Source organism: Aythya ferina (genome assembly GCF_964211825.1).
Source record: "Aythya ferina genome assembly, chromosome: 4".
NCBI classification, from domain to species: domain Eukaryota; kingdom Metazoa; phylum Chordata; class Aves; order Anseriformes; family Anatidae; genus Aythya; species Aythya ferina.
Genome location: NC_140300.1, coordinates 14,978,697 through 15,003,299, shown reverse-complemented (window position 1 = coordinate 15,003,299; position 24,603 = coordinate 14,978,697). Strand labels below are relative to the sequence as shown.

The 24,603-nt window shown below is 39.0% G+C and overlaps 1 long non-coding RNA gene across 1 annotated transcript in view; it reads right to left on the bottom strand.

The window, feature by feature from the left end:
• Positions 1–12,505: 12,505 nt before the first annotated feature.
• Positions 12,506–24,603, bottom strand: part of LOC311436626 — a 29,724-nt gene continuing 17,626 nt past the window's right edge. The window contains exons 2-4 of the long non-coding RNA XR_014692974.1: positions 16,030–16,175; positions 13,770–13,836; positions 12,506–12,807 (exon numbers count right to left, since the gene is read on the bottom strand). This is a non-coding gene — a long non-coding RNA (uncharacterized lncRNA). The remainder of the gene's footprint in view (positions 12,808–13,769; positions 13,837–16,029; positions 16,176–24,603) is intronic.

The following is a 24,603-nucleotide window of genomic DNA, read 5'->3' as shown; positions in this document are numbered from 1 at the left end:
ACACCTCCAGGGCAACCTATCAACCTAATAAACAGGAAGTCAGAACTAAAATACAACAGCAAAGAACAAAACACTCAGGTCACCCAGTTAGTGAGAGGTGTTGAGTCTTCTATTGCCTGTAATTAAGATCCATAAACTCAGAGATATATATTTCAACTCCATCTGCAAAAAGAAAAGCAAGGGAGGTTCCTCCTCACAGGACCTGATAATCCAATTAGAGCATCCCTGCAAAGTCAAAGAACCAAGTTCAAACCACTCTTCTGGATGATTTGATTTTTATCTCTTCTCTGCTGGAGATCCCTCCTGTGGGAGCTGTTCATTGTGCATACAACATTAAATATTTAGCAGGGTCTGAGACCTCAGCTTCCTTGATTTCAGCCAAGTGCACTTACCAGAGGGTCATAGACTCCGTCAGACCAATTATTACTTAGCTCAAAATTGAACAGAATCAACTCTAGCAGAACAGTTCCAGTAGGAGCAGTGCCCATGGAAAATGGCTGATCAGCTGGCACATCAAGTCATTTTGCTGGCATGTGAGTCACCAAAGCCTACTTCAAAATTGGAAATTTGAGTTAGGGTTTCTCATTCCCCAGAAAGCACTGGGTCATTTTGGGAGTCAAGAACTGTAATGGCTAGGTTACAGGTGACCTTTGCATCCATAATGGCTCAGGAAAAGCTGTTAAAAAGTGTGTGGCAACACATTTTGCATCATGTCGTAGAACTTTAGTGCCTTAGCACATCTCCATGGACCAGCTGTTATTTGTCTCTAGAACAGGAGGATTGCCCAAGTAAGCTAGGCAGGATTTCCTGAATTACTAAACTCCAGAGTCACTTAGAGAAGAGCTGGGAGAGAGAAGTGGAAAATGGTTCAGAGGATCCTCAATATGGGGTCTCCTATATGTGTCTCAAGAAAATGGAGGAAAACTAAAATTTCCAACCTTCCCCTTCCTTTTAACAGAACTGTCCAACAGACTCTGAGACCGGTCTATGACCGGTGTGATGTCAAAACCTAACCTACGTATCTCCCGGCTGTAAAACAGAGATGCAGGAAGGCAAACAGATTTTTCCACTTTTTAGGGTGCTTAATACATTAATCCCAGGGAGACCATGTTGTTGGGAGATACATTATTTGGATAAAAGTGATTACCATTGCAACACAGCCCAGAGGGAAGCAGTCCTGACACTAATATGAGCAGAAATATATATGTATACATATATATATATATATATATATATAAAGGTATATAAATAATTTTCTCATAGGTTATTGCAGGTCAAAGATATATATGGTAAAGTTCCAGAACAGTCACTGGAGGCAAAATAGCTGCAGACCTTGGAATATAAGGGGGGAGGGATCATTAGAGAGGATGTTGCAGAAAAGCCTAGGTCTCCTTGGAAGTTCTTAGAGCCCACTGTGATGAATATCATGTTAAAACCTAACCACCTTGATTAGATTATCTAGAGCTAACTCGGTGTATCGAAAGTGTAATCTGTGGAGCTGCAGGATGTGCTATAGTGGCAGACACTGAAAGTGCTCCATTAATTCTTATGAGGAAGAAAAATGCCATAACAGAGTTTGGCCAAGTTCTCTCTGGAATGTTGGAAGCAAATAACTAAGGATATAATGTACAACAAAAATGATAAAACATTCTCAAGGTACTTGCCTGAGGTTTAAATCAGTTTGTAAAGGTCCCTGAAAATCATATGTATAACAAAATGTTGAGGTAAGCACCAAAACATTGGTGTGAATACGCTTATTGAGGCTCTGTGCTAGACCCCTTCGTGTGACATCTAGCTCTGAGTGATGTTTGGTGACTAGTTCATTGACTTTGCAGCTCTTCATATTGTTCCCAGTTTCAAATTGACACTGAACTAAAATATTTGACTTAAAACATTGAGTGCAATCAGTGCAGTATTTTAAATGTTCCTTCTGCACTGTCATTTGTGGCTCGCATTTTAGAGTGACATTGCATGGGAAGTTCATTTGTATTGAGCTGGTGTTTGGTGTGGGTGTGTGGGATGGGTATTTGGAGTGCTGTCCTTTGCCATCCATGGTCAGGGGGTGGGCTCCAGGTGGGGTACCCAAGTGCACTCTCCCCTTCCACCTTCTGGGTGAACCTAGCCTTCCTGTGCAGTCCAGAGCCGTCATCTGCTCAGCCATGCAACAAATAAGTGCAGCAAATGAATCGGACAAAAAGTGAATTCTTGCCTCAGTAATGATACAATTCCCCAGGGTTTTCAGTGCTGTCAGTCATCTCAAGATTACAGGTTTTACGGACAAAGCAGGTGGATGAATATGACATCAGTGTAAAGATGCTGGTATCTGCTCCCTGCTGTATTGTTGCAATGACAGACGTGCATTTCTACTATAAGAAGGGCTACAGAAACAGACAGGTCATGCTGACAAGACAATACATATATTTTGCAGGAGAAGCTAACAGTGCCAAATAATATGGTCTTGCTATTTCTTTAAATTTGAGTGATTACACAGATAATCTCATGTCTCTTTGAATCACAGTTTACAGGTCTTCACCGAATCATTTAATCCCAGCAGGCACTGTGTTGTTCTAGCATCCTGATGGACATTTTCTCCCTGGCATATGTTGAGATTCAAATTCAGTCCCTGCCCTGTGCCAAAATAATAATAATAATAATAATAATAATAATAATAATAATAATAATAATAATAATAAATCAGACTATGAACTGGATCTGTTTGTTTGTCATTATCAGTTGACACTCAAAGCATGCTAAGAATTTTCATTGTATGGGGTATGACCAATGAACTCACATGTCAGCTCTACTGTGGAGACAAAACTGTTCTGAAAAAATACATAGATGATTTGTCCTAAAAGCCTAAACTTTCAGTTAAATGTACACGTTATCTTAACATTTTTGTGCCTTTCTGTTTCACTTTTAACTTTGGAGAGAAAACGATGAAATCACAAAAGGCTGTTGCTTCAAAAATCAGGAAATCTCAGCAGTTTAAAGAAAGTATTTCACTGGCTGAGGTATTCAGCTTCATTTTCAGATGGGGGAGTCTGAAATAGCATGGGACTTCTCTGGGCCTTCAGTGCTGCTCACTACAACTTACTATAAACTTTGGTCCATTTAGAGACTCTTCTGTATCAGTGTAGATGGCAGTATTAAACAGCTGTATAATCCACCATATAAATTTTTGTGTCTTACCTTACATTAATGTACCATTTAGGTTACAAACAATATTACTTAAAAACAGGAAAAAAACAAGTTTATGGCAAATTCAGGCATTAATCCTCTTCCATTTGTTCCATTATATGGATTATAACACAGGATTTTTCTGCCTGTTATTTTATTCCATCTTTATTTCCATTGATTGGTATAAAATAAGAGCATTACAGCAAATTATCTGTAATCATAAGACTATCTATTTTTTCCCTTACATAAAATAATATAATCCCACAAATAGAGCTGGGCATGCACTGGATTTCTCCTGTGCAGAAAACTCTTTAATTAAAGAAAACTAATCCAAGATAGAATGAAAACCAAAATGATAAGATAAATTAAATTCTGAAAGAAAATCAAATAGCATGGGCTTTTTGGAATTAAAATTGAACCATTTTATCTGGAGCTTGACTTGCTGCAGGACGTTGCAGATGCTAGAAATTCATATGAGTGCAAAATGCATTTGGATAAATTCATGGAAGAAGAATCACTGAGGTGTATTCAACATGGAGATCCCAGCTCTGCCTCACAAAGCTTCTGAACAGTAAAATGTTAGGGGCTCCTAAGATGTTCTGGAAAAGGGCACCAAAGTGCCTCCTGGATGTGGAAGAGTTCAAGTTGTCCCTAAGTATCTGACACCACCACTGTCAGAGACAAGATGAAGCTGTGGCGTCCCTGTGGTGTACTGGTTCTCAGGAACCAGTAATGCTGGTCTGCTCTAACTTTGCATTTTGTTAAATTAAAATAATAAGGGAAAAAAGCCTATCATAGTGTAAAAGTGAGATTTCTGTTCTGAAAAGATGAGAACACCCCCCTCTCAATTAGCCTTACAGAGCAGAGTGACCATGCACTTTCCAAAGTAAAAGGATTGCACCAGGAAATATCTTACACCCGATGGTCTCCATCAGCTTTGATTTATATGCTTAGCAATTAGCAGTAGAGAAGCTCTCGGAGTGAGACAGAAAATAACAACATTTTTGTTTGTACAGGACTGGATTGGCTTTGATCAATGCTTGTAAATGGCTGGAAATGCCACAGGAAGGAGATTAAACTGTAAAACTTTGCAAATAAATTTTATGTGATAAGGCCAAACTTTTAAAACTAGTCAGAGCTCTTTCAATAAAAAAATGTCCAATTTTGAGACTGTGATGTAGCTGGTCTCCCACATACGTGGCCTGGCTTTATGTAAGGTGCTGTAGCTGCCATTCACCTGCACATCAGTTCTGAGATGAAATTAGAGGAGATGGACAACAGTACATATATGCAGGTTTTCAGATTTTGCAGTAGCCATTACAACTACAGGTGCTGTCTATTAAGAACAAAGTGCTTAACACATTAAAAAAAAAAAAAAAATGGAAATAGAACTTGTCTAGAAGGGCCTAGACTATCAAAACTAGGATGCATTAAGCATCTTAAATGGAAGAACAATTTGGGGAGTTTTCATTCTTATTACATTTAGTCTTGCACTCTGTGGAAGATGTCAGTGTTTAGGGGTCCCTAGTGTTATGCTTTAGTCATTACAGATGAGTGTTTTCAGTTCTCCAGGTGGAAATAAAGTGTTAGACAATAGCCAGCACCCCTGTCATATGACAGGATATTTTCTGTCTCCAGAATTCAAAAGCACTGCAAATGTTTCTGTTTGTATGTTTGTTTTACATATAACAACCCAACTTTCCTCAGGCAGGAATTTAAGAACTTGCAAAATATGCAGGGTTTTCCCATGGAAGAATAATACCATTACAGCTAATGGAGAAGCAGAATGATTTGTTAGAGCCATTGGGAAAATGATTTCAGCTATAAATGTTGAAGGAAAGAACAGGAACTAATAAATGTAAAACTGTCTGTGTGACTAGAGAGTCATGCCTCATAGTGCTGGCTTGGCCCCAGCAAACGCCATCTTCAAGACAGAAATTTACACTCAGTTGCCCAACTATTTTCCTTCAGAAGACGATGATGAAAGAACAGAAATGAGTCAAATTGCAATCAAAACATTACTCAGATGTGCACCTTAAAGATTTCCTATTGCAAAATAAAGGAACAAAACAAAATAAAGTGTTTTTCCATCTTAGCCCAAGCTGCCAGACTGATTCTCTGCTTATTCTAGTAACCGTTTCGTATGAAATATATTTTAAAAGGCTTTTGAAAGAGGTACAGGTACACAAGATTACTTTGCCTTCTGTACGGGAACCTCTGACAATGCTGGTGCACCTCTTTTAATTCTGATCTAATTAACTATTTCATATAGTTTCAAAGAATGAGGGTGGAGAAAGGTTTCTTCATTTCCAATATTGACACTCATCCTCCCCACACCCTCCCCACTCTCCAAACCCAAATGGGCACTGGGGGTTTGTTCCCCCCTGCTCTGACACAGGAGATGGGGCAGTGGGTCTCCTCCTCAAGAGCCTCCTGGGCACTGAGCTAACGCTGAGCACTAGCCTGGCACTTACAGAAGAACAGATAAAACAAGTGCATCAGCTTTAGAAAAAGGCCATGAGCAACCAAAGAAATGGTGGTACATAAGTTTGAATTCATAGGAGGTGGGTAAGTTCAAAGAAAAATTCAGAAACTTGGATGGTCCCAAGATTTTGGCCTCTGGAGGCAAATGAGAAGTCTGGGTCTGAAGAACATGGAGCACGTTGTGCTACTCATACTACGGAGCTGAGAAAGAAACACATTTTCAGGTTTAAAAAAAAAAAAAAAAAAAAAGATACTCCAAAGATGGAAAAAAAAATGGTTCTTTTATTCATCTAAGCCCGACACTTCAAGTAAGAAAATGAAAATAAATTAGCTGTTGACATTTTATATTTTTGTGGGTGAATCTGCATGTATGAAGCACCCAGAAATAAAAGCTTCACTCCATTTTTACCTTGTTTTTTTTTAGGTGCTGAAACTTACTGAAGCAAAATAAAGCAATGAACTAAAGTAGAGGGAAGCAGACTGAAGTTATTAACAGGCTAACAGCATGGCCATCGCCTAAGGCCAGAAATAGCTGATGGATGATACGACAACAGACAAATCCTCATTACAATTGTAAATTTTGTGTCCCAAACAATTTAATCTCCTCAGTATCATCCCTACGCTCACTTTTCTCAGCAGCTGCACTACCTTTTAGCATTGGCATAACTTGCTTATTCTGTATCCCTGGCACAGAGAGTGAGCTGAGATTGTCACTGCCAAAGTAAAATGATGGTTCTGGAGGAACATCATGGTGGAGGAACAAGAGGGAATGTCCAGGTGTGCACCGGCCAGCCTACAGCATGCTGACAAGAAAGGCTTCCCAGTAGCAAATTTTCTGGGGAAAACCCATGGGAGGAGGGAGCACCCACCCCACAATCACCGATAGATGTGGTGCTCAGTCCATATCACATGGCAGAGAGAGATGTGCAGGCACAGTGTGTCTGGCTGAACCGTTGTGTTCGTACATTGTCAGTTCACAGATGAAAAGAAATCTTCAAACTAACACAGTTGCATTTAGGCACAAAAGAAACTGCAAAACTCAGAAAGAGCCACAATCAAGTTTGACCAGAAAAACACCGTCTTGCATATCCACATGAACTGTGTTCACATGCTCTTCTCCATATAGCTTTTTTTTTTTTTTTTTTAATATAGCCACATAATTATGGATTATATCATAAAGCATACACAAAGGAGCTGAAGTAAAGATTCTGGGCCATCTTTACTCCTCCTCCCTAAGCATCTGGTGGTTTTATTTGCAAACTATGTAACACTTTTTATGTGTAGGATTCCTCTTGCTCACAGTAGGTGAAACAGACTATAATGTGCAGATCTAACTTCCAGTCTGCTGTAAACTTGCTGCAGTCACTAAACTAATACACATTGCAAACGTGGCTTGCATATAAAAAATACAAATTTTATTTTTTTCCTTGAGTCATGTATATTCTGATTGGGGACCTAGCCAGACCAGCTCTACAGAAGAAACTCAGTTTACCTTCCTTTAAAAGCAAGTGATGAGGGTAACTATCTAGCTGCTTGATTAATGAAAATTGTCTTCAGCGTGAAGCCTATGACTAACATGTTCAATAGGTCTCTCTTTACTGATAAATTACCATATATCTCCAAGCATGCTATAATTAGGTAATAGGGCAGAGCTGTAAATCTAATTCAATTTTTATTGATGTATTTCAGCTCTATATTCCATCCTGTGGGACAGCTGGAAAACCAAAGTGTTGTTTTTATACCTTTCTAATTTCAGAGAAATACATCCACCACACTCATGGAAATCTTCTGGCTACAATCTACAAATACTGAGAGTATTAAACAGGGAAGTCATGAACTCTTGAACCATTTTTTGTTGCTTCTTCACCTCTTTCTGCTTGTTTCTGCATTCCAAGCTCACGTGAAACAGAGAAAAAAAAAAAAAAAAAATTGAAAGGTCCTTTCTCATTGCTTAGATGCTTCTGCTGCTGTTTCTCATTTTATTTGAGCTTGGGTTTAGCTCACCTATAAATTCACTAGTGTGTTGAATCTGCCTGAAAAGCAGAGAAGCATCCATGAAAGAATGGGCCATCTCAGCTTATCAAGGTCCTAAACAAAACAGTATCAGCCTCTCCGTTCCAGCTGAAAGGACTGACTCTTCTATTTTGTTTTGGATTATTAACCTTTGGTTTATATGAAGTGCTGCAGTTTGCTCATGTCCTCAGCAAGATAACCTGAAAAGAATTAAAATTCACCGCTGGGATGTAATTAGCTCATCCTGGAAGTCATTTTGCACAGTACAGGAGGAGAAAAAATAAAATAAAATATATAAAGATTATCAAAATTTGCACATTGAAATAGAAAAGTTACTGATCCAGATACCCCTCAATTTATTTCACATGGAAGAAGTAATGACCTGAATCATCTTAAAGGTGAAATGCAAAGATGAAGCAAACTTTTCTGACTGATACTAGCTTTACATATTGTCCCAAACCATGAACCAAAGTGTGGTTACTATTCAGGTTCCCCTTCCCAGGGCAAAGCTTCAACTAACAAACCAACACTTTCTTCTTTGCCCTCCATAGCTTACATTTCTCTGTGCTTACTACTGCCTTCACTCAGTCTAATTGTCTCCCCAGGTTGCTCTTCAGCTAATTAGGGCCAGACACAGGTAATATCAAGTGATTCATTCCACAGGCTTCTGTGATGCCAAGCCCCACGCCAACCAGCTGAGAACCTGGGCTGCTCTGTACTTCTATTTTCTCATCCACTGGACTCCTGTAGCATAAAAGGATTCTCACGTAATAAGTTCCAAGGGAAACATCAAAGAGGTAGTTTGACTGAATTAGGTTCTCAAATGTTATGATACTTTGATATTTCCTTACAAAGGCAGATTCCAATATTTAATTTCTGAATGTCTAAGTTCCCTTTGAGAGTTGGATGAAAATAATTTTCATCTCTTGTAAGAGTGTAGAGAGGTGATTTTAGTGAAGGTTATAATGCCAGATATTTTAACTGTTTCTTCATATGACAGTGAGCATGCTAAAAACTCCTCAATAAAGCTCTAGTTTCCTTTAACAATATGTGGTTAGTCTGCTCCTATTTCACTTCTGGTCAGTATTGATTATTTATTTTTTTTCTGAGTTATTTGTTGCCTTTCCATTATCCCTTGTCTATTACTCTTTGGGAGTCCTGCATATTTTTTTCCTTCCATCAGTTTACTTTAAGGGCTGATTTAAAGATAAGTCAGACTATTCAAAAGCTGTAGCCATTGGCCATTCTGTCTTCTGCAGAGCCCCAAAACTGTGTTCCCTTCTGTTGCTATGTCTGACTACTTGTGCACAGAAATACATGCTCCTTAAGTTATGACATGTCAGAAAGCATCAAAGAAAAGGATTATAGGTATTAATAAGAAGCTGCTGACAAGATGGCCATTGGCAGAAAGAAATAACCATTTAATGTAAGACAGAGGAAGCTAGGATTTTACTTGTGAATAAAAAGACATATTATAGATGGGAAATAATTTCTATTTGCCAATTTATTATTTGGATTCTATTACTTCGAGAGTTTTGCACTGATAAACAATAGCAATAAGAAAAGCCTGGGCATTTTGAATTTTACTGGAGGGCTTATGTTATAGCTTTCTTAGTTTGCAAGAATGTGTCTTAGCCTCTCATCACAAGGTAAATCTCAGACTTTGCCTAATTTATGGAAAGGCAAAAATATCACTGGTTAGAATGAGCAAGCTTTTCAGAGGAGAGCAAAATAAATCCAGAAAACTCCGTATTTTTCAACAGACAGTACTAAGTCATTTGAGAAAAAAAATGGCTGCTCCCATCTGGTCAGCATCTGCTAGGCTCCATGTCACTACAGAATGTGTAAGATTTTTTTTCCGCTAGTTTTATTAACTTATCCCAAATTTAATTTCAAAAATTAAGAGAGATGAGAGAGAAAGAGAATCTTTGTATACCTGTCCTGGTTCGTGTGCACGTGTGTGTGTGTATACACATGGTATAAATACCTGCCCTGGGACATTCCTGTACTAATATCTCTTGTGTAAGATGTAGCTCAAATACTTGGTCAGTTCTGCATGTTGATCCCAACCATCTTTACTTCAGTTCTCAGGGACATGGTTCTTTAATGAGAATTACTATAATGACTGCTGGAAGACCCCATTACAGCCTTTCAGTACTTAAAGAGGACTTAAAAAGTATGGGGAGTGACTCTTTACTCAATCAGATAATGACAGGACAAGGAAGAATGGTTTTAAAATTAAAAAAGGGGGGGAAATTTAGAGATTATGAGGAAATTCTTCATTCAGAGGGTGGTAAGGCATTGGAACAGGTTGCCCTGAGAGGTTGTGGGTGCCCTGGAGGTGTTCAAGACCAGGTTAGATCAGGCCCTGAGAAACCTTATCTATAGTGTGGCACCCCTGCCTATGGCAGGGGAGTTGGAGTTAGATGGTCTTTGAGGTCCCTTCCAACCCAAGCCGTTCTATGATTCTATTCTGTGATGTTTTATATCCTTTACTTATTACTAGCTGAGTGTTGGCCAATGTTTGTGCTAAATTCATGACAATCTCTTTGGTCAAGAAAACTTTCTAAACTGGTGAGACAAACAAGCAATGATAAAGGAAAGGCAAATTGGCATAGCCAATCTCAGGAGCAGCATTAACTCAGCCTGGCTTTGTCTTCCAGCTCTGTTCTGTGCCCCCCAGCCTAGGATATCTGCTCAGAGTGAGGTGCAAGTAAGTGGCCAGCTTGCAAACCACAGCTACTGATCTCACATCTCTTACAACAACCATGAGGATGTTTTGTAGTTTACTTGATTCTCTTCACATAAAAGGCAATCTCAAACAATGAACAATGTCAATTTTGTCAGTTAGTATCATCCGATTTTCATACTTATTAAACATCTGCCTTAATTTTTCTTACTGTAAATACTGTAAAATTTTCCCTTTGAAGTACAGGTGAAAGAAATTCATGTGAAATATATGCATGTGGAGGTAGCATATTTTTTGGAATCAGTGGGTTCCTGACACGGCAAAGCAGTAAATGCTTTGTTTATATGAAATGCATTTTCATCCAAAATGTCTTATTATCCTGTTTATTGGTTCGCTTTCACCTGTTTTATAATATCATTGTTCCACTTTCCCCAGGGAATCACTGTTGATTTGAAGCAGTATTAGATAAAGACAAGGCCATACCATACTTCAGAATGACTTCAAGTTTCCTTTATTTTGAGAAAGGTTGATTTAACATTAGATCAAGCATCTCTTGAGATCGTTTCATAAAATTGAAGTTCTACTGAAATATCATGTTTTGAGATAATCACATGCCTTAGAAGTCACAGATTATGTGTATCATGTAAGATATTAAACCTGTCAAGATGTTGTTTTTAATATGTCTTTTAGTTAAGACCATATCTTGACATGAATTATTCCTAGCATAGTCTCTCACACACTGGTTCAGCAAGCAATCATCCACTACATCCATCATTTCTGTTGCTGTCTCACCATATGTCTCAGAGGGGGTGGAGGGGGGAAGTTTCCAGTTAATCATTTTTTTGCATTTGGTATGCAAATCACTTAAAATTGAATGATGTGGCAATTGTAAACAGAATTGTCCTAAGATTGAAGTTTTAGCACTGAGTTGTTTGATAGGTTTGCTGTTTGTTTTTTGTTGTTGTTGTTTGTTTGTTTGTTTCTTGCATTTTAACAAAATTTTACAGCTACAAAAAATTCTCATGATAATCTCTAGCCTATTTCCTCCTCAGAGATATGTTTGCAAAAAATTGGGTGTATATTATCTTAGGAAGAGGCGTCTGCTTGTAATATTTCAAACCTTCATCTGCCCTTGACAGCCATGACATTCATCTATCTGACAAAAAAAATAAAAAAAATAAAGTGCCAGTCAATGAGTGAATACTCCTTTAAGTAAATCTGTTAGCAAAGCATAATGGGTGATGTGCTCACTGAGGCTATATTGGCAACTGCATCCTCAAAGGCCTTGTGACTCCTATAGGCAGTGGGTGACACAGGGCAGCCAGACTCAGTACAGACATTCGAACAATAAAGCTTTTGCTTTTAAGAACAATCTGTTTTCATCAGCCGTGAATTAATCTACAGAACAGTGGCACTGCGTAGGTTGCTCTTGGCTCTCTGAAGATGCATATAATGAGATAAACAATGGCTTGTTAAGTTTCAGATTTGTTTTGTAACCTCATGGAAAATTCTGTGTACTGCTTCTCAGCATTGGGAATTGTCCAGCTGTAAACGCATATCAGTAAAGTACAGAAGGCTCAAATTTAGGAAACGGAGCAGAGCCTAAATAAAATATTTACAAAGAACCATGAAGGCACTGAGACCTGTATTTCTCAGATATATAAGCAAGGATGCCTGTGCAGAACAGGAGAAGACAGAGGTGGAAGAAAGGACAATTATCATCCTTCTGATTTTTTTTCTGAGGTCTGTGCTGTGTGTAGACTACCACGTAATCTCTCAGGGTGCCTATACTTTCTCTGTGGACTGTAGCAGAGATCCATGGAAGCTATCACCACCAACAACTGGTTTTGATTTAATACTCTCTCTGCAATTAAGACATTTTATAAGCAGCTCTTTGTTTTGTAGGATCATCAGGTCAACTTGTAGCTTAGCTCATGAGACAAATACAGCAGCTTACTGAGCATGTTTTCGTCTTTCCATTCAGTCAGAAAAGCTTCATACTTCTGATAAGGGATCCTCCTACATGGAGCACTGACAGACAATCCAATTAAACAAAAAGGGGAAAGAAAGAACATAGGGTCAGATATTTTTATTATTACTATTTTATTTAGTGCTTTATGCACATAGAAGCTTGTAGCTACATGTTGGAGCAGGAAGGGTACGCAGATTTCCTTCTGTCAGGTGACTGCTGGACGATGCAGTGGTATCCCCTCTTGGTCCATCTTTGATCTTGAATTTTGAAGGTTTTCTGCGTGGTGGAACAGCTTCAGTCAGAGAGACATATGCTCTCTGCCCCCTCACACTCCACTCCATCTCCTGTAGCCAGCATCCTAGTAGCTGGGCCTCTCATCTCAGGGAGAGGTGAGCTCTGGGTTTGAGTACCTCCAGCAGGGCAGGAGACTGGATGTAGTCCCTAAGATTCTTCACAAGTAATCCAGCTTTCACTGTAAAAGAGCATAACATATAATGTCAGGCAGTTGTGCAGAAATAAAAACAACTTCAAAATAAACTTAGAAAGTAAACTAAAAAAAATAATTTCAAAATTACAGTTTTTAGTATATGTACTTCACTTTTGTCTATTTTAGTCACTTTTTTTTTTTTTTTTTTAATTATAATATCCTCAAACAGTGTCTCTGGAAAGCAGCCCCATTAATTCTCAAGAAGAAGAGTTACAAATGCTACATTCCCTGCTATTGACAGAGAAGTGGTTGTTTCTCAAGCTGCTTGGATATTACAGAATATTTCTCTGCTGAGCATTTCTGCTATTCAGAAACAGGAGATCTTGTAGTTTAGTGACCATGAAGGCAATTCTATCCAGCTTGAAGTTGTTCTTTGGAAATAAGCTGTGCCACTGTGCTGAGAAATTACTCAGATGTTTCCCTCTTATACCAGTACTTTGAAACTGGGCCTGAATAGTCCTGGGTCACAATATGGAGCTTCAAAACCCTGCATCTTCATTTAAATATCACCACCTGTTTTACATAAGGAATATGTGGCTCTTGAACAGGCAGTTGATTTCCTCCACAGATACCCGCTTCTGTCTTCCCTATTTGCTGAGCCACTCTTCAATCACTGCAGCTCAAAAACCAGTGACCAAAACCTCTGTGGCTCATGCCAGTATTTGGGTATCAAAATCTTTGCCTTTCAGGGGTGGAACAGGGGTATGCAGACCAACTGAGGTATGGCATTTTTCTCCTATGTCATCCCTATGTTATACCCAGGAGAAAGAGCACAGTCTTTGTCCCAGACAACTTGAAAAATGATTATTTACTCCTCTGAAATATGGCTCTACTTTTTTTACTGTTAAATTAGAAACTGAGGATGTGACACAAAATTTGCTCCATTCCTTGAAAAAGAACTAATGAAACAGATGTGGGTGGAAAAGGTCTTTGACCAGGAACCTCACCTGAGGAAGGCCAGTTGAGGACTCTGTTTCACACCATTCTTAAGAGGAAAGGACACTTCTTCTTTAGCTGAAAAAGTAATGACCACTCTGAAAATCATATATTTTATTTTCCCCGGGTAAGTCACAGACATTTTACAATGGCAATAAAGTTTTAATTTAAAGCATCAAGGATACAATCTTTCAAGAGTTAATGCTTGGTTTAGTCTCTGGCAGCTCTTTGGTCCAATTCTCTTGTCTTCACTTTTCATGGTCCATTAATGAAGAGATGAACTGCAGAAGAGAAACTTGATCCATTAAATCTATACCATTAGTTCTTTTGTCCTCTTTATCAATTGTATCCAGACCCAGGTAGTGGCTGGAATTTTCCAAAACCACCTACTGCTTGTACCATGTTTCTTTCCTGTTTGGGCAGTTGCTATTTTAGTCTGTCTAACTTTTGACTACAAGATGTCTTGCATGAGAGGAGACTTGATATGAATACAAATATTTCATTGACTCATTTTATTTCTAAAAAAAATTAAAAAAAAAAAAAAAAAGCTATGACTTTGCATAACTCTTGATCTGGAACGTATTGTTTTGTTGCCTAAAGAAACATTAATCATAAATTCAAGAAAGACAGGAACAGAAATAACAAAGATGAAACTGGAACAAAAAATGCATAAAACATCGGAAAGATGTAAATAAATTTGCCAAACATGCCTGTTATATCTGAAGAATATCAATGATTTTATAGAAATAATTGCTTACATGCTAAAGCAAAATGTTTCTGATCATGACTGTTGTGTTCTGTTTTGATAGCGCAAGATATTCCAGTGTCTGAAGCATCTGAAACATTGAAGTCATTTTCCTTTCAAAGTAAAAAGAAATATCAGATACAGAAATAGAACTAACAATAACAGCTTTTTTGATGATAAAAAAAAAAAAAAAAAAAAAAAGGAAAAAGGGAAGAAAGAAAAAGAACAAGTTTGAGTAGCTTATTTTAAGGAAAGATAATGAAACCAAATTTTCTTTTATTCTGAAAAAAAAAATGCTATGAACATTTTTAGCATAAATAGATATTCATTTAAAGATCTCTTTACTTGACAAGCTATTTTCTTTGAAACATGAACCCAGAAGATTCTCAACCATTTCAGTATCTGAGATCCTAAATGGCAATAACTTTTGCTCAGTGGTAATTTCTCTGTGATAGCAATTTTGCTATTTATAATACTTTGTGAGTTTCTAAATGCTTATCACCTTAGAATGAAAGTTATTTAACAATATTATGGACAGGCGAAAATTATTTTCCAACTACAACAGGTGAGGCTAAAACAGACAGAGACGGTCGTGCCAAAGCTCTATTTTGGATGCTCAATTTGAATTCTTCTAAGCTAAGCACAGAAAAGACAGAAGCATCTGAAATTAATGGGCCTGTTTTAAAAGCTTAATTAAGGACACTCTGAGGAGAAAACTACAAAAACATAAATGAATTCACTTGGTGCAGCACTGTTGCCCATTTGAGGCTACCTCCCTTCTCTCATCACAGTGCACAGGGAGGGTCAGCCACAACTGGTGCTCATCCTTCTTCACTGCAGCTGTTACAAGGGACTGATCAAAATGTCTTCATCCATATAAAATCAGGCCACTTGAGGATTTTCCATCTCAACACATGGAGGTGTCACTTAAAGGTTGTAAATGGGGGATGTACTTCTTCTGCCCTTCTGGGACAGAAGGTGTAGGGCTGGGAGAAGCAGGACAGCACATCTTGGAGGCTTGTGGTATCCGGCCACAGTGGCATCCCCCTATGCAAAAGCCACTATGGATGTGTGCAGGCCAAGAAAGGGAAGGGATGGGAGAACAGTGCCTGGCTACTCTTCTATGTTTAAACAGGGGCAGGAGCTTCAGCACTCTGTGGTCCTGTCAGCCTGAGAGGAGGGGCTTGTCACTTAAATCTAGGGGGTTTGGCACTGTTACCCAGCATGGAGTTAGAAAATGCACACCAGACAAAATATGTTTCCAGTGTTAAGGAAAAGAAAGAGAAAAGGATTACAAGAGCAGTGGAAATACTATACAAAGGATTTATCTATTCTCTACCTGTCTCGCTTGTAGAGGATTTGGATGGATTTTAGCTACAGGGAGTCAACTATTCTGACTGTGTATACAGTAACGACTGCACAAATAAGCATGGTCTCCATTCAGATAATACAATCAACCTCTTACTTCCTTATATTACTCAGCAGCACCAGAGGCGCATGTTGTCTCAGTTTGCTGCGCTGCCTACCTGTTTCTATGCTTCATCCAACACTCTTCCTCTGTAGGAAATTGAGCCCACAGTCGTCTTCGGCATATGGATTTTCTCCTTCTTAGGGGCTGCTAACATCTCATCAGTCAAGGCAGGATGCCAACAAAAAAGCAATATATTTTTTTCTGAAGCCAAGGGGAAAAAAAAAGACCAGCAGCAGTGAAACTTAAATTATGCATTTTACTCAGTTTATTAACTGCTAAATTTCATTGTAAAGAAGCTTCTAGAGTGTATCACTGTTTCTCTGTCTTTTCTTTCCACTCTACAGAGACAGGAGGAACCTGCATCCTATCTAGTATGGTACCAACCAGTAAAAAACACAGAGAGTACATTTAACAGAAAGGAGAAAAAAAAAGCATAAAATAACATATAATTATTTTCTTTGTCTCTCAGAATACATACAAACACACACACAAACACATACACAGAGTTTTCAATGCTGTTTTACTAAAACAAATCTTCAGACCCCCAGCAAGAAACAAACAGTCACTTATTAGTAAGGATCCCAATGGATATTGCAGTCTGACTACTTGTGCTTTTGAGATGTAAATATCAAAATCGTTTTTGAAGAAGTAAAATGTAAAAGCAGTTAAAGTTCAGGGTTCCATTTTTTCCTCTTCTTTTGATAAATGCATTTACATTTTAATTTTCAGTGTTTTCAATTTTCATCACTGAAAGGCTGTATTTCTGGATAAAAAGCACAATAATAAAATGTTCTCCAGTCCATAATTTTCTTGTAATTCACAGAAATGATCTGAGGGCATATAGCTCATGACAATATGTATTATAGTGTTCAGAGCAGAGAACTCAATTGTTAGGGCTGCAATTTCAAACATATGTATATTAATGAACTGGCTTTGGCTTCATTAGAAATTCCTATAGAGTTTTTTTTGCTGACATAGAATCATCTCTGCTATAATCTTACAAATCTGCAAAGATTGTCAGAACTGTGCATGTTATTTCATTTATTCGATCAATATATGTGTGTCAATGCCAATTACCCTGCAGAAATCCATATAATAGTCGTATTTTTTTAGGCCCATATGGCATCATAGATTATGAAAGGAACAGAACAATGCAACATGCCACATCTTATATTATGTGGCAAAGCAGTGTGGCTTTCTTTATATGAAGAACATCCTATAAATCCTTTTCTGCTTTTGTTGAAATCAGTTTCCTTCCTGTGCTTGAAATGATAAAGCAGAATTGTCTAATGTTAAAAAAAAAAAAAAAATAAAAAATCCAAACACTGGAAACATTATTGGTCTTTACCCATAGCATGGGATAGATTTTACCTGTACACTTTAATCACTCTGGCTACTAGAAGGAAAATGAAGAAAAAATTATTGCAACTTGCCAAACTGACAAGAACATCTACAGCTAACAACTGTTCAATGCGGTACCCATTATAAAACGTAAGATTGGTGTGCTGGGCTATAAAAACATAGAGACTCTATTCTCAAAAATAAACCAAAACAAAAAAAACCTGCTACATCAAGAAATAAGATTTGTTGAGAAACCAGAGCATAAGGCAAACATGTAGGAGGTCAACAAAAGCCTGGTAGATAAAGCGCAGAAGTCTGAAAAACAGCATAGAATGGAGAATGCATTCAGCACACCACTGTAGAACAGAGACAGGCTGCAAGTAATAACCAGCTTCCTTGGGGGAGCCTCTGATTTCATCTCAGCAAGAGAGCGTGCCACCATCAGAAGTGCCCCTCTGCCCATGCTAAGGAAACCCAGGGAGCTGTTTGAAGGCTTGTTCTTTGGGGAAATTGCATTCTTCCTTACTGCAGTTACTGCAATGATTTTTTTTTTTTCCTGCTTGCAGCTGGCACCTTGCTCTGCTCACATTCACTTCTCTTTCCCTCGCTAACACTTCATTTTCTCACTGCTTAGCTTTGCAGAGGCTCCCACCAGCACCTTTTGCACACAATTCTTTTATGTCTTCTGATCAGGTTTCATTCTTCAGGTTAGGCCACCCTTCTCCCCTCCACGTTGCTATCAGGTTCTTTTATCCTGTTTCAACACAGAGCGATGGGACTATGATGGAAACAGTTCCAACCCTCTGCTCTCCCTCCTTCAACTCTTGTGCTGTTGGAGCTCTGGTGCCTGTTGGTCTTCTCCTCTGCCTCCACCACACCCCACCTGGGGAACAGAGAGCCTCTTCTACAGTAAGAGAATAAAAAGCCTGGCCTTTACAAAACAGTGACTGGAGATTGGCTGCTTTGGAGAAACATGTCTAAGCATAAAGAGGGAAGACCTGTTTAAGCTAAAAGCTAGAGGAGGCACTAGCGTCACTGCTGTAAACGATGCATGAACCACATCACACTGGAAACAAACAAACAAGGTTGGTCTAGGAGTCTAACTTGTTTTAGGAAAAAAGTCAAGAATAAGATCATGAACCATGATGCTTGCTTGAATCTGGTGTGTCCTCAGTCCTGGTGCAACTGATACAATTTTAAACGTGAATGTTGTATAAAGGGTAAAGTACATTAAAAATAGGAAGGAAGCATATTGGCTTCTACAGTGATTGATCCTCATTATATTTGCATAAGTATACAAATTATCCTAAATTTAATATGTGTGTATTTATTGACAGATTGATGTTGTCAATACCTTTATTCTGAGATACTGCCTACTGAAGCAGTGCTGAAATCTGAGTATTTTACTGAAACTAAAAGCATTGCACTTGCTTCCTCACAGGATCATGTCCTTCACATTTCTGGAAACTTAGTCAAGATTGTTGTGTTCATTCATCCTAAATTTATTTGACCTTAATCCATGCTTGATGATGCACTGAGAAAGCTGGAAGGGACACAACAGACATAATAAGAGATGTGCCTCACAGCAGGGAGCAGTTTATTCTAATGATTATTTATAAACCCCTTCAGTTCCCCAAGATGTTCTTTAGTGGTTGATTATATTATTTTTCAGCATTTTAGAAGCTGTTCCTAATAATATGGCAGATTTTTCTAGCTGTTACAATTGTTTAAGCTTCTGATTAATTTTGTACAAGTTATAATACTAAGAGGAGATACTTGCTCTGAGTCACAACCCATGTAACTAAGAACAGGGAACTTCACTGCTCAACACCTACCCCTGGCAAAAGCAGGCAGACCAGTTGAGAGTCTCTCCAAGATAAAGCTCCCTTTGATTTCTCCAGATGTTTTTTTTCCCTAAGTTAAGGCTGCAGGACTTGGCTGTGAGTTTGCAAGTGCCAAGGAGCTGAACTGGGTTTTACTACTCCATTACTCATGTGTCTCTATTTTTCCCCAAACTCTTTATATAGCTGCCACAGCTACTCTGCACCTTGCAAGAGATGGATGAGCCAAGAAACACCTCTTTAGCAATACCCGTAGCACTCACCAAGTGCCAAGTCATCTATTTTACGGAGGATACAAGCAGTAGCTCTGTGTGCTAGACTGCGGGCCAACCGTCCTGTAAATAAATTCTGGTCCTTCTGAGCTGACCCTCTGCACACATTTAAACACTTCATTCTGCAGGAGCTGGGGCAGCACTGTGCTGCACAGCACCTGCAAGGAGGGCTCTGCAGCCACCGGCAGCCCAGCAGGAGCAGTGGGAAGTTTCTCCTGTGAAAAGACAACTCACTAGCAGAAACCTCCCTGACACAGACCAAAAATATAGCTTGAAAAAAAAAAAAAAATCTGTCTGAGGAGAGGGAGATCACTGAATCTTTTCAAATTTACATTTTTTGATCTTCTAGCACCTACTTTCCCAAGGGGCTGGATCCTGGGGGCTTTTACAGTAAAGTATAGTGTGTGTATATATATATGCACGCAAACAAGTATATATAGTCGTTTCAGCAGTGGCCATGCAGTGACTTTCAGCCTAGATCAGGTTTTCCCCCACCTGGGTAAAGCTCTGCCACAGAAAGCTGCAGGAATGGATTTATACCACAAAGCATAGTCCCACTTCCACTGCAGGCAACTGCAAAAGTACCTGGCTTGAGTAGGATGGCCATGTGTGGGAGGAATTAAGCTCACTGCAGCAGTGAAGTATCCCCCCCTCCTTCTCACTGAAGTGCAGGCGCAGAAGTTTCTCACTCAACCCCCCACACACCTCTGCTGGGCACCGACCTTCGCATGCCTACCCTCCCCTACAATACCATGCCCTGGCTTATCCCAGGTACAAAGTGGAGAAAAAATACTTAGAGTGGGCTTTGGTTTCCTTAGTCTGTAGCTTCTGGATTGGGTGAGCTTTTCTGCTTGCAGTTGAGCTGACTTTCACAGCAAATAGCATAGATTAAGCTCTGTGCTCTGAGCAGGGATTTCTCATTTCATACATCATTTATAACTTTCTGCAGTGATTCCATAAAGTCAGTATCTCTCCATAACACAAAGATGAGAAGGATGGAAAATATAGCTGAAAAAGTGACAAACCTGCAAATTGCATTTATGTAGAGTTCCAGTGCCACAAAGCTTCTACAGCAATTTTATGGAAACCTAGCAAATTCAGTATAAATAAATTTGCAGTTTAGGAAAGTTATGCATTTATGGATTTCAGCACAGTGCCATATTACAGCTTAGCAAAGATGCTAAATGTCTCTCACACAAAATGGAAATTAAATCTGCTCTTCTATTTTGTCAGATCAGGTCTTTGCCTACAGTACGCTGGGCACAGATTTCACCACTTTTCCCTCACAGAAGTTGCAGTAGCAGTGAAAAATCACACAAACAAAACCCACTTTTGCAAAGGTTGCAAACACTAAGTACATCAGATTGCTCTATAACTGGCAAGAGATGTCTTTTTTCATTTTCTGTTTCTCTGTGATACTCCATCAATCACTGGTTACAAGAAAGCATACCGAGCTTACTATGGAAGAACCTCAGCTCATTTGGATGACATCCTGATTCCAGCGAAGCAAAAAAAAATAAATAAAAATAAATCCCACAGTTTTTATCAGAGCCACAAACTACTCCTTTGCACTGAGCTCTTGTTTTCATAGTCAGAACTAGCTGCCAAAATGCTGGTCCTGATCATGCTTTCATAGCTGGATAATCAGTCTTTGCTATGATCTGAACTAACAAAGTCAGAGTGGTGCAAATGAGAAGAGAACTGGGGCAATCTGCTGTGAATTTCCAGACACCAAATAGGAACTGAAGAAGTGAGAGATTTTCTTTCCAGCCTTCAATTTCTAATGGGCAAATGTTTACAAAGAAGTATCCTATCATGCCTGTCACACATAATAATACCCACAAATATGGGCACATTTAACTGTATTTTAAGTCAATCAGAAATAACACCAGTAGTATGCACATGCTCACAAATACACATATGAAAACATAAAATTGAATTCAGGTTGAAATGCTTTTCATTTCAGCACAGTGTATTGCCATCAGATAAAGAAAAAATATATATTATTCTCTGTCTAGCTCTTCCAAAGGAAATAATACCAAAGGTTTAAGAACACGCGTTGGCTTCCTTCCTGATAGTATTTAAAATGTTCTTTTCCAATGTAAGTGCAAAACCAAACATGTAGGTTGAAAATCAAGCACACCAGTCACGCACATTCAAAACTGACGTGAAAAACCTGGACCTGCTGAAGCCAGTGGCACAACTCCCATTGACTGCAGTGGGGCCAAGATTCCACCCAGTGCTCCAATGAGAACATTAAATTGGCCCCATCGTGTATCTCACTTGATGGACTACAGCAACGTACATGATTTATTAAGATCTATATTCAACAAGGAAATCAATTGAATTCTGGAAAGTATTTATATGAGTGTATCTGTAACAATTGGACCTCTAAGTTAAGGTAGTATTCAAAATCTTGTTTTTGGTGCTGCCTGACTTTTTGCTTTCCAAAGAAGTACTGCAGTAAGGGAATTTTAAACTCCATTTCCCACTTTATCTACACTAGAACAGTACAAGTATTACCTAATGTAGGAGCTTTTTCAAAGGCTCCTTAAAATAAGCAAATAAATCAGCCTTCAAATCTGAAGGTATTACAGCACAAAATGTACAGAGACGTGAGTAAATGATTCTGTTCTTATTTTTCTCAAACCAATTCCCTGTTTATTTTTAACCCAATTACAAGTGTACTGGCTGCCAGTAAAATTTGGATCCAGATTTTTCTGCTAACTAAATGAAATTGTTTGAATAGTAAAATCAGAATTTCTAACATCTCAATCATGTTGCTTTCTGACTTTTTTAATAACAAAAGTAATTGGGTACATTAAAACTGCAATTTTTTATAGTCTAAGGCAAACATTGTAATAAAATGCCTGTTTCTTTAGGGAAAATTCCAGTATAGGAGAATGAAAACAATAGGATTCTATTGAAATTATTTCAAAAACCTACATCAGTTAACAGCTTAATCTACTTTCTATACATTTTTTGGCATTTTAAGTAATTTCATAGAAGAACTGGAGTTCTGTATTCCATTACGTACTTGCTACACCTCTAATAAGGTTATAACTTTCTTGTCACTTCAAAGAGTTGTGGCCAATGCAGACAAAACAGATTTTTTAATTTGCTTTCCTATGTCAAAAAGCTGTAGCATTTTACTTATTGTGCTTTGCCCCATACCTTCAGTCACCCTCAAGTGTCTCACTAAGTGGGAGACAGCTGTTGTGCCCCATTGGGGTGGCCTCATTCTCCTGCAACCCTGCAAGGGCAGTGTATGACTGGCAAAGGGTGGGCAGAAGATACTGGCACCCTTTGTATTATCAATGGTGGGAGAAAACAGCCAAACCACAACACAAATCTGCAGATATCCCCTTGGGTGTCCTACTGAGGTCGCAATCCATGACTGTGCATCACCAGGGGGTGCAGGAGACCACCAGTGGCCATGAGGAGCTGGGATCAGGCCACCTGCACTTCTGAAGGCTTCTCTTCCCTAGAAGGGTGCATGGAAACCCTCCTAGCATGGGGTAAGGCTGCTCCAAGGTGGCTCCAGGCATGTACCATGCTCATGTCTGGGGGTGATGATTCAGGGTGCACCCAGGAGCTCGTACAGGAGGGAACCAGCCATGAACAGCAATGCATGGCGCATGAAGAGCCACAGTGGTGCACCACAACTCTCCGGAAGGCAGGACCTCCTTTCTGCCCCCTAAAGTGGCTGTCAGGCAGAGACAGAGTGTGTGGAAAGGATGGACAAAGCAACCACTGAGAAGGATTTCAACTTCTGAGAGAAAATACTTCTCACTCCCACCCACCCCCAGAACAGAATATTTCCAGGCAAATTGCTGCAGTTAGGGAATAAACTCTGACCACTGCAGGCAACTGTCAGAAATTCTAAGTAATGAGATTTGGTTATAGGCATTTCTTAATGTAGAACAGCAGTAGCAATGAATATGCTGGGACAATGCGGAGTTTTTTATTCTCTTTCTATGGAAGAAAATAAATGGGGAACTTCATATATTCACTGTCTCCAAAGCCAAGAAAAAATAATCATAACCACCCAGCATAACCCCTTGCACAAGCAAGTTGTATAACTTCTTCTGAGTGCTTGATTAAATATTCTTCTAAAAGATGTGCTTTACTTTTTGCCATAAACACATCAAGAGATGCTGAATTTACCACATTCCTTGATAAATTATTCCTTTTCTCCCTGCTAAGAAACTGCATCTTCTTTCAGGATTCATTTTATCTAACTTCAATTTGCAGCCATCTTGTTATGCCTTTCTCAGCAAGATTGAAAAATCCCCAGCAAGACTCTTGCTGAAGAGCCAAGCTGCGGTTTTGTTATGCATTAAGCACCCCTACTCCAAGCCATCGCTCAACTTTCCCTTTGATAAGGAGTTCAATCTGTTCACAGCTCCTCACATCATGGCGCTTCACATTCGTGCCACGGCATCTTCTCTGCTGCCTCTCTTCACTGCCTAGCCCTTTCTGTCCTGCCCTTTAAATAATATTCCTGTTTTGCCTAGTGTGTGCTCTCTCGTTTGTGCAGCCGTCCTCCCAAACACCCCATCAGTATAATTTCTCAAGCAAAACTCACATGAAAACTCAGCTGTTAGCTGCTGAAATATGACCTTCTTCTGTGTCTTCCCTGCCTTCAGAAATGGCATTAAAGCAATAAACTTTTATAGCAATTTCAGTACTGAGGCCTATTTTAAAAAGCATCAACTTGTTTTAAATCTCACTGATGACTACGCCGTGCACTGGATCACCCCTTGAGGTACCACGGGAAATGCAGACCATTGCTATAATCACTTATATTCCTATTTCCTTCCCCTCCTTTTTCTGTTACTTTTCCCAACCGTGGCAACTTCCCACCAGTAAAGGGAAAGTTTTATCCATGGGGTGAACAAGTACTGCCCTCCCTTCCTCACCCACTTCCTCCCACCTTCATCCGCCTCACCTGGCAACAAATATTTAATGTGATACCTCACTCTGTAATATTTTTTCACCTGTGATTTTTTTTTTTTCCACAGTGGAAAGAAAATAAAGTTTATTAGTTGGATCCGGTGGGTTTTTCTCAACATTACTAGAACAAGCCAATATTTTACTGACTAAAGGAAATTTATAAACAGCCAATTTCTAAATGAAGCAGATGGCTTATTAAAAATGAGCAGTCATTTCCTT